This window comes from Tamandua tetradactyla, chromosome 16 (assembly GCF_023851605.1).
Source record: "Tamandua tetradactyla isolate mTamTet1 chromosome 16, mTamTet1.pri, whole genome shotgun sequence".
NCBI lineage: Eukaryota > Metazoa > Chordata > Mammalia > Pilosa > Myrmecophagidae > Tamandua > Tamandua tetradactyla.
Genome location: NC_135342.1, coordinates 15,407,980 through 15,417,448, shown reverse-complemented (window position 1 = coordinate 15,417,448; position 9,469 = coordinate 15,407,980). Strand labels below are relative to the sequence as shown.

The 9,469-nt window shown below is 44.2% G+C and overlaps 1 pseudogene; it reads right to left on the bottom strand.

Moving 5' to 3' along the window:
- Nucleotides 1-6,902: 6,902 nt before the first annotated feature.
- Nucleotides 6,903-8,960, bottom strand: LOC143660188 (calcium-binding and coiled-coil domain-containing protein 2-like; annotated as a pseudogene).
- Nucleotides 8,961-9,469: the final 509 nt, after the last annotated feature.

Genomic DNA, 9,469 nt, shown 5'->3' with positions numbered 1-9,469 from the left:
CGGGGCAGGACGGCGCTGACTCCTCCCGGCCCCCGGGCCTTAGCCGGCCGCAGAGGCCCCGCCCTGGCCGGGTCCGCTCCCCCCTCCCCCCACCATTAACCCTTCCTTCGCCACTGCCCCTTAGACGCTTGAAGCCTTCGCGACAACTAAATGCTTCCAACTCCACCTGCTGTTCGAACACACACCCCCCAATTCTCCAAAGCGCCAGCCAGGAGGGTTCCCCCATTTCATTAACCCCTTTGCTCACCCTCCCTCCAACTCCACACCCTTAACTTTATCCAGCCTTCAGCTATAGGGGAGAGGGGCTCCCCCATTGATCCTCCCAGGGCTGAGTCATTTCCTCCCTGGCAAGACCCCAGGCCCATCATTGGCTTTCTGGCCATTGGGTGCATCCCACCCCCACTGCCAGGGAGGGAACAAAGGGATCTGTTAAGTCCCAGACCACAGCAGGGCTACCACTTGTGTCTCCTGATAGCCCGTAGGCCCTGGGCTGGTAACTTCACCTCTCGGAGACTCAGCTTCCTCTCGTGTTAATGATATCCTTTCTTATGGGGTCTCACTGCCTAGCATCAAGTCTGTAAAATGTGCCCCTCACCTCAAAACTCCCCATTCTCCTCCCTGCTTTACTTTCCCCCATAACACTCCTCGCATCTCTCATTCTCTATACGCCCCCTATTTTTTCTCCATCGTAGAATGCGAGCTCCAGTTTTGCGTCCTGCTCTGCCTGCTGCCATGGATCTCTGGTCCAGGAGGCTGCCCGGAACATGGTACGCGTGACAGACACATTGTCTGCAGAGAGCAAGTGAATGAATGGGAAGTGCTCCAAAAATATTTGCTTATTATTATTATCATTACGTCCTTCATAAACTGATCATGAAGACTCATTATTGTTCAAAGCACAGAACTCACACTTAAACGCTATTAGGCTCACAAATTATTTTCTGTTGATTTTTAAATAAAACGGAAATTGCCCCAATCGAAAGTGAGCAGTACAATGAATTGTGACAAATGTACACGTCCAGACCAGGACCCAGAACATCTTCCTCACCCCCCAGAAAGTTGTTCTGTGCCCTTCTCCAGGGAATACTCACACCCCTCTTTATTGGCAGAGGTAATTCTTTCCTTGTTCGCCATAGATTCGTTTTGCTGTTCTAGAATTTCATATAATTGAAATCATAGTTTTTAAAAAGAAGTGTTGTTATTATTTGCTGTGTGACCTCGGACAAGTGACTTTGCCTGTCTGAACCGTGTCACCCCCTTCTTCTCAGGACTCTTGAAGGAAACAGAGAGCAAGAGAGTTAACCAAGGACCCAAGTCATTGGTTATGATGCAAACAGGGATAAGGCCTACTCCCTCAACGGGGACAGTCAAGGCCAGGACCTGGGAGATGACATGAGGGCTTTAGCACCAGCTCCCAATAACCCCACATAAGTCCTAACTAAGCCCCATAGACCTTCCTCTTAAAGACAACGCTGAATGCCCATTGGGATGGCTTATGGGAGCCACTAGGAGCTTGTGGCTCTGGGTAGAGGAATGCGGCCAGAACTGCAAGGATGCAGGGAGGGGCCCATAGATAAATACCCTGACCTCTCTCCTCCTACGCACAGATTTCCTGCCTGTGCCTCGGATTGGCAGAACCCAACCAGTAAGCAGAGGGCAAGGGACCCTGTGGATGGAGCCGTAGAGATCAGCCTAATGGGGCCCAGAGAAGGGCTGAGCGCAACCCTGGGGGCCCAGGGAAGAGCACCAGCCCTTTTCCTGTAGAACCTTCCTGGTGCATTTTTCTGTGCAGCTCATGAAGCTGGGCACAAGGGGGCGATAGAGCACCAAAGGACCCAATGAAAGAGTGGCTTAAATCACACTGGACCTTCTCCCCAGAACTTGGACAGCAGAATGGGCAAGGGTGAAAAGGTGGAAGAGAGGAGAGGGGATTTGACCCAAGAGGGGCAGAAAACTGGCCTCTGAAACCTCCTGGAGTTCTGGGAAGATGACATAATCGCTGGGCCATGTTGGCTGAGTAGGAGTTCTCCAGCTGGATAAGTTCAGAAAGGGTGTGTGGGGGTTGGGGATGACAGAGACACAGCATGTACAGAGGTTCAAAGGCTTGAAAGCCACAGAGAAGGTAACTGGTGGTTCAAGCAGCTGGAGATAAAAGATGGTGACAGAGAGGATGCTGGCTAAAAATGTAAGAGATCAGAAATAGCTGAAAAATAAGGACAGCTAGCATTTAATGACTGCTTCCAAGGACAGCTAACATTTAATGACTGCTTCCTACATGCCAGTCACTATTCTAAGCACTTTATGTCAGAAACTTGTTTAATCCTCAAAATAACTCTATGTGGAGGTGTGTTATTTTGAGCCCAGTTTTACAGTTGAAGACACTGAGGCACAGACCAGTGAATGGAAATTCTGGAAACCCTAGAAACCAGGCTACAAAGCATGCACTTTAACCTCTGTTATGCCACCTCCCCTGTGGGAAATTGGGGTGGTGGTAGTGGAAGAATTTGAACTTTGACTTCCTTCTTAACACTTTTAACTATTTCACACAAACCCCATCCACCAACCTTCTAATATTCATTCAACAAGCACTCCCTGAGCCCCTGCCTCTGTGCTGGGCAGTACTGGGGACACAGTGGTGATGGTAACAGCTCTGACCCTGCCCTTACAGGGCTTGCAGCCCAATAGGGACAAAAACTTGTCCCCACACTGTGAGAGCCCAGAATGGTAAAAGGCCAAAGGGGTGATAGAACCCAGAAAAGGCTACATCACAATTTGTTAGGGGAATAGGAAGAGGGAGGGTGCAGAGAGCTGTCAGGACTTTACCTGGTTCATTCCTTACTCATCCTTTAATCTCCAGCTCTACCTTCCCGTCCAGGAAACCTTCCCTGATACCTCTCTTGGACTTCCCTTCCCACTCTGGGTTGTCACAGTTTGGGGATGGGTGTTCTTCCTTCCCTGGATTGTCAGGGCAGGGCCGGGACTGTCTCAGTCACTGCTGTGCCCAAGCACTGCCTGGCTCAGGGTCTGGCCTAGAACAAAGTGTTCATTACATAATCATTGAATGGATTGATTCATTCATTAATCAATATATATTTGTCAAGCATTTACTGCATGCCAGGCACTCTGCTAGGCAGTGAGGTTACAATTTTTCAAAACTCAAATCCTCACTCTCATGGGTAGCTTATTAGTAAAGGAATGATTTCTGGTCATATTAATTGAGATCTTAGCCCATAAACATGGGGGGATGGAACCTTAAGATTCAATTGAACCCCACCAAGAAGTTCATGTTTGGTTCTGGGGGCTGTCCTTTTTGAAGGCTCTTGGGCAGCTGTTTCTGGAGACTTGTGGACAATCCTTGCAGGCCAAAGAAGGAGTTGCAGGTTTCTCCTAAATACTATTTCCCTCCCTTAGGAAGAGTTGGGCTTGATAAGCTGTCTCTGTGAAACTTCAAAACTCTGAGAACTCCCTCCCAAGAGACCATTGGTACAGTTGCACAAAGGAAAGGACACACAAAAGTGTAACATTCTACAAAATTAGGCATTGTACTGTCCAGATAAACCCCATGTATTTGCGATCTTAAAATGTTTCTATTAGATCAGGGGTTCTTAGAGTGTGGTCCTTGTAGCCTCAGGGTCACCTGAGAACTCTTTGGAAATGCAGATTCTCGGACTCTGAAAAATGGGAGAGATGGAAAGATGCAACAATCTTATTACAACGAGCCTTCCAGGTAATTTTAACGCTTCCCTCGAGTTTGAGAATGACTGAACTAAAGCATAGGGGAAAATAAACATTATAGTGCCTCAAACATAACGAAGAAAAAAAATGTATAGCTCGAGATCATTTACTATTAGTTATTTTGATTATAAAAGATGTAGGAATCAGAAAAATTCTCCTTCCCCCACCTCTGGATACAGCACAGTTTATGTCCAGCTGGTTCACACCAAAAGGGCTATATTGGTTGCTGTGATTTTTGAAATAGTTCCCTAACAGGCAGTAAATTGTCCCTAACAAGTACAAAGGCACATTGCCCTTCTCTTAGGGCATTAGCTGCGGCTGTAAAATTCTTCAGTGTTTCTGATGAAAGAGTTCCAAATTTCTCCCTTGACCTCATGGTTCCCCACGCTACGCAGACATGACTGCTTACTGAAAACTTGCAAACTTCAGGAGCCCATGAATCTCTTAAGAGATTCTGCTACTCTCTCCCTCCCACATTTCTATTCATTGCTGTGACACCTCGAATCTTGTCACTCTCCTGCCCATCTGGGAGAAGGAAAACCTCACAATTTGGTTGGGGAATAAATTTGTACCTTACTCAGATTTATTAGAGACTCCCATTGAGAATCCTGTCCTAAGGTTATTGGTGGCTGGATCATACCTCGAAGCTGAAGCTGCACTTTATTAAGTGGAATGTGCTGTATCTAATCTAACCTCTCCTTTAGAATAAAGCCCAGATGGGAGAATTTATTACACTTATGAGAACTTGTCAACTAGGCTAGTAACAGAGAGTAAACATGCATGCAGGTTGCAGGAAGGCTTTTGGAGTAGTGTGTGACTTTGAAATGTTCTGGAAACAGAGGTGATTTCTCACCTTTACTGAAAGTCCCATTTAAAAAAATGAGCAAGTTAAGGCATTATTTTAGAGCTATGCTTACCTCCTAGAAATGCAAGGCTGAGACCCATACAAAGAGCTGATGTGGAAGCTACAAGAAACCCTCTAGCAGATCATTATGCCAAAGAATCAGCCTTGACCAAGGCTATTATCCTATCTAAACCCTCCAAAGATAAATCTCTGGGAGACTTCAAAGAGGCCATTATAAAATATCAATATTCAATGCCTTCCTGACCAAGGGGGGGGTTGGAGAAATGTAACAAAATAAGGTATCAGTGGCTAAGAGAGTTCAATAGAGTCGAGAGGCTATTCTAGAGGCTACTTTTTTTTTTTAATAAAGAATGAGTTTATTTTTGGTATTTGTGGTACTGAGATTCAGTTGTCAACTTGGCCAGGTGAAGGCACCTAGTTCTGTTGCTGTGGACATGAGCCAATGGTATGTGAACCTCATCTCATTACATCTGCAGTCGGCTAGGAGGCGTGCCTGCTGCAATGAATGATGTTTGATTTAATTGTCTGGTGCTTAAATGAGAGAGCTCAACATAGCACAGCCCAAGCAGCCCAGCATACCTCATCTCACCACTCACAGCTCAGCCCAGGCCTTTGGAGATGCAGAAAGGAATCACTCTGAGGAAAGTTGTTGGAACCCAGAGGTATGGAGAGAAGGCCAACAGAGATCACCTTGTTCCTTGCCACGTGTTCTAGTTTGCTAGCTGCCAGAATGCAAATTACCAGAAATAGAATGTTTTTTAAAAAGGGGAATTTAGTAAGTTGCTAGTTTACAGCTCTAAGGCTGAGAAAATGTCCCAATTAAAACAAGTCTATAGAAATGTCCAATCTAAGGCATCCATCCAGGGAAAGATACCTTGGTTCAAGAAGGCCGATGAAGTTCAGGGTTTCTCTCTCAAATGAGAAGACACATGGCAGAGACCCAGTGAGGGCTTCTCTCCCAGCTGGAAAGGCACACGGTGAACACAGCGTCATCTGCTAACTTTCTCTCCTGGCTCCTGGTTTCATCAAGCTCCCTGGGAGGCGTTTTCCTTCTTCATCTCCAAAGGTGGCTGGCTCCTGGACTCTCTGCTTCGTGGTGCTGTAGCATTCTCTGCTCTCTCAGAATCTCCCATTCTCCAAAACATTTCCTCTTTTATAGGACTCCAATAAACTGATCAAGACCCACCCAAATGGGTGGAGACACGTCGTCACCTAATCCAGTTTAACAACCACTCTTGACTAAATCACATCATCCAGGGAGATGATCTGATTACAGTTTCAAACATACAGTATTGATTATTCTAACTTTATGAAATGGGATTTTGATTAAAACATGGCTTTTCTAGGGGCCATACATCCTTTCAAACCAGCACACCACGTAAGAAAGAGCCTCAGTTGAAAGTTATCTGCCTTTCCTCCGAAGAACTAACAAAATAAATCCTCTTTTATTAAAAGCCAATCCATCTCTGGTGTGTTGCATTCCGGCAACTAGCAAATTAGAACAATATTAGAGATTAACAATAGTTGTCTCATTACACACTTACCCATGTTCAAACTCACCTGCTCAGAAAATTTCAAACCCATACAGTTTCTAATAACTTATACTAAACATTAAGAAAGGATTACAACAATAAAATTACATGCATAGGAAAGATCAAAAAGTAGAAAATGTCAACCAGAAAGGAAGAAGGCTTTCTGTGATGGAAATAACGTTTCATGTCCATAGTTAAAAATAAGAAGCTTTTGTTGGAAACTGAGAAATCAGCATAAGAAACCCTTGGCATCCAAATTGAGATGGCAGAGTTCTCTGCTGTGCCATTTTGCCTGGTCTAATGTAATCAGAGAACGAGTCCTGAAGCGGAAGAAATACTCAATTTTTGCTTAATCTCTAGCCCAGGATTAGGATGGAGGGCTGAGTGCAAAAACACTCAAAGCCTTATCTGGAATGGCAGTGGGGCAATTTGGAGAACTAAGAAGGCTTGTTGTGAATAGCCAGGTCAGTTTCATTCCAGGGTCCCTGTACTGGAGACCCTTGGAAGAATGGACGCTACAGGTGAGAAGCTGATACAGCCTCGAGTTACCTGACTTACAAAGCAATAGCCCACATGGATGGAAGTAACAGCCCTTAACACTATTCTTCAGATAGTTGAGATAGTTGTCGTGGCTCCACCTCTAGGGCAGGGCTGAATAAAACTCTAATATTTTCAGGTTAGACAGGATCTTGAGTCATAACTGATAGTAGAAGCTGTAGATCCTACTCTATAGAATTTATCTACAATGTAAATCCAGGAGGCTCTGATATTTATAAAGAGTGACAAAATACATGCTCTTCAACGATCTGCCTCTTGCCTGCTGAGAAGATCTTGTCACAAACTGGACAACTCAAACAAAGGACAGGCATCATTAATATCATCAGCAAAATCTGCTCGGCAGGTGGGACATTTCTTGACGGAGAGCAGATTGGGGGCAGAACTTTCTTGGATACCAGAATATGGATTTCCAGAGACAAATCCAGGATTTTGTCCTGTACCCCCTTGAACTGACGTAGGAACTCGATACGGCAAAGAATCCAAATCTAGACCCATGGAACACAGCGACCTGCTGTTTTCTCTCTTCAAAAGATCATTTTCTTCTTCTATTCTCTCTTAATCGCCCTGCAGAACTGTATGCATAAACTCGTTCGCACTCAGTCTTTCTGACAGGTCATAGTTGTGGTCCCTTAGCTCCTGTTGTTTCCTTGTTGCAGTAGTTTCCTTTTGCTTCATCTTCACTGCCTACTCGGGCTTCTTCCGGTGCTTCCTCTGTTCAGTTAAATTGAGAAACAGTTGGCCATTTTCCTTTTTCAGATGCCCCAGACCGTCTGTCTTATCCTGATCTCCTTGAACAAGCTTTTCCATTTCTTTCTCTTGAATTGACAGCTGGGCCTGAAGCTAATCTGCTCTGACTCCCATTGTCTCATTTTCTGAGGATGTCTTCTGGTTTCAGTCTTTGAGTTGAAGCCGTTCTGTCTCCCAAGAGTTCTTCTGCTCTTTCACTTTGTTTTCCAACTTCTTCTTGAGATTCTTTAGGGTTTTGAGCTCCTCCTGTAATTCCTGCATCTTCTGGAGCTCAGCCTGCACGTCTGAATTCTGCTTCTGGGGACCGCGACAGCTGGCCTCCGAGTCCTGGTCTTCTTTGCAACGTACTTTGTTGCGCTGCCCAATCTCTTCCACCTCATCTTGAGTGGTAACAACCGGGATGTCTTCCTCACTTTCTGGATGGAACTGGAAAGGGACACTTGCTCCCTGTACCACACCATCTTGATCCACATAGCAGAACTGGTAATATTCATCAGCCTTGGGCAGGTAATGAGCTTTGACTTGAACTTCCTGTCGTTTGGATGGTTCGTTGTTTAGGTCAATGGGCAAAGGAACCCACACGAAGGACACGGGTTGTTTCCCATCCCATTCTGAAGATGCCAATCCAATCCTTTCGACAGGGGAAAAAATGCTGCAGGAGAGTAAAATAACATGTGACACCCCCTCCAGGTACATAGAACTTCTCCACACTGTTAAAGATGACCTGTTGGGACATGACTCCCAGGGGTGTGGACCTTCCTGGCAACATGGGACAGAAATCCTGGAATGAGCTGGGACTCAGCATCAAGGGACTGAGAAAACCTTCTTGACCAAAAGGGGGAAGAGTGAAATGAGACAAAGTGTCAATGGCTGAGAGATTCCGAACAGAGTCCAGAGGTTATCCTGGAGGTTATTGTTATGCATTAAGTAGATATCACCTTGTTATTCAAGATGTAATGGAGAGGCTGAAGGGAACTGCCTGAAAATGTAGAGCTGTGTTCCAGTAGCCATGTTTCTTGAGGATGATTGAATAATGATATAGTTTTCACAATGTGACCGTGTGATTGTGAAAACCTTGTGTCTGATGCTCCTTTTATCTACCCTGTCAACAGACGAGTAGAACATATGGAATAAAAATAAATAACAGGGGGAACAAATGTTAAAATAAATTTAGTTTGAAATGCTAGTGATCAATGAAAGGGAGGGGTAAGGGGTATGGTATGTATAATCTTTTTTTTTCTCTCTGTTATTTTATTTCTTTTTCTGTAGTCTTTTTATTTCTTTTTCTGAATTGATGCAAATGTTCTAAGAAATGATGAATATGCAACTATGTGATGATATTGAGAATTACTGATTATATATGTAGAACGGAATGATATGTTAATGTTTTTGTTTGTCTGTTCTTAATTTTTAAATTAGTAAATAAATAAAATTTTTTAAAAATTTAAAAAGATGACCTGAGAGAAGTGACAATGATCCAGCAAGACAGCTGATGTGGGGGCATCTTCTATTATCTCTTTCATGCTGGGGGTCCAGGGTTAGAAGCCATCCATGGTGCAATAGCCACTCTTAACACAAGCTTTAGCTAAATATTGCTAATTGTCACAGTTTGCCAAACCTCAACCAAAACCATTCCTGTTAACCCTAAAGAAAACCTAGGGCTCCATCTGAGAGTCTACAAAACGGTTCCATCCCCTTATCCCATATTATCGATGACCCTTTCCAACACGAAAAAGTTAGAAAAGGCAGAGCCCAAATACCCCTAAAGATTGGGAGAAGGATCAAAGGAGTAGGAGGAGTTATCACAGAGAAGATAGGATTTAACAAATGAGTATGCACTGCTCAATCACTCTATCGATATTTCTCTCAGTCTCCAGTGTCTTGGAGCAGCTACAAGGAAGAACCTAGAACTGTGGAAAAGTAAACCATACAAATTCTGAAATCTGTTCTATAACTACTTGTTACAATGTATTTTGAAATGTATTGCTTTTATTTTATTTTTTTTTATTTTTTTATTAACAGAAAGAAAGAA